The sequence below is a fragment of the Geospiza fortis genome, unplaced genomic scaffold (assembly GCF_000277835.1).
Source record: "Geospiza fortis unplaced genomic scaffold, GeoFor_1.0 scaffold174, whole genome shotgun sequence".
Lineage (NCBI taxonomy): Eukaryota > Metazoa > Chordata > Aves > Passeriformes > Thraupidae > Geospiza > Geospiza fortis.
This window is the reverse complement of record NW_005054480.1, coordinates 1,119,663-1,121,347: the sequence shown is the minus strand read 5'-3', so window position 1 is coordinate 1,121,347 and position 1,685 is coordinate 1,119,663.

Below are 1,685 nucleotides of genomic sequence, written 5' to 3'. Positions count from 1 at the left end.
CGACTTAGGCATTGCTTTGTAAATATTGATACAGATATAACGTGAAAAGAAATACAGAATACTCATGTTCTTAAAAGTTAATGCCCTGGCTTGTGGCTTAGTGGCAGTGAGACGTTGGTAAATGGCTACAGGAATGAACACATCCTCTTAAGACAGTACACAGAAGTTATGGAAAAGTCTAGACAGCCAGCTGTTTATGCAGCCTGACCTGTACTGATGCTGTCAGGATTACACCAACTGTCTTTCAGCCCAGGGAATATGGAATGGAATCCAAACCTTTATGTATTTTCTGAAAAGGCCCTTCTTATATTTTTACCTGTATTTATTCTACTAGAACATGCAAGCCCTGAAAAACATGGCAAAGTAACAACTTTCTCTTTGCATTTGTGACATGGACACTACCAAACACTAAACATACTGTAGAAGTAGCAGCTACACAGACACAACATTGAAATTTTGTGCTTAATATACTCCTTTATATTCTAAGCATGGCAAAGTCCTCAGCAGCTGTAGTAATCCAAAAGAAATGGCAACATACATCATCCATGAGGTATGGTATAACTTGTGCATCCAATTTTCCAGTGTAAATAAAGGGCACTCCCTTTTATCCCCATTCACAAGTATAGGATCCCATGTGCAGTACCTCACCTTAGCCATCCTCGTACCAGTTGAAATGCTTTGTCACGTGCACTCCTGCACGTACTCACACTCCTCATACACCCAGCCAGACACACTGCCCCTCTGTGTTCCAGTCTGGTGAAAACCATTCAGGTTGGTCTCATGCAGCAGAGGAACAAAACAGGTGGAAGCTCTTTGCAAACATGAGGCCTTTCTCTGGTCTTGATTTCACTCAGACTTCAGAATTTCACCAAGGAGGACATGCACCTGCAGGAGGTCAGAACCCGACTCTTTCTGCAAGGCTGGGATATATTTCATTCTTGCCAATAAGCCTGCCTGATTCACTTTTGATTTGGTTTCCTGCTTTAAACATCCCCTTTATCTTGATTATCTTTGTGTAATGTATCCAACATGAATCTGTTGAGAAAGCTAACTGGCCTTCACACCGAGCAGTGGGACAATGGTAAAGAAAAAGTAGTGTTTGTGTGTGTCCCAAAGTAGTTTATGACACACACATCTTTTGACTGTCTTTGAACAATACTCTAGCAACACAAAGCCAAATAATCTACTGATCAAGCAGCAGCACCCTTGTTTAACCCTTCAACTTTTTTTTTTTTTGCCTTTTTCTGCCTTGACGAGGCATAATAGAAGGCATGTCTCACTTACAGATGGCCTCTGCTGTGAAACAGGGGTCCACTTCTCACACTCTCCTAAGCCTGGGGACAGTAGCTGGAGACTTGAGTTTAGTGGTATAATTTATTTGCATTCATAAAGTAACTGTGGACCAAAGTGTTCACTATCAACATAAGTCAAGGATGATGTTGAGCTAACTCTTTGTCCCTGGCAAAATTTGTGTACTGGGTCATTTGGACATGGAATGCAAAGTAGGCAGATGGAATGCTGTGGTCTGTGTTATTAGCTAGAGCATGCCTTAACCATACTATATGCTAAGAAGGTTTTTTTGATAGTCTAGGCACAATGCACAGTGCAGGCTTGGCAGTATGGAATTTCTGCAAGGAGGCTACCATGAACCAGGAAAGCTACAGTACAGGCAGCATGGTTCAGGA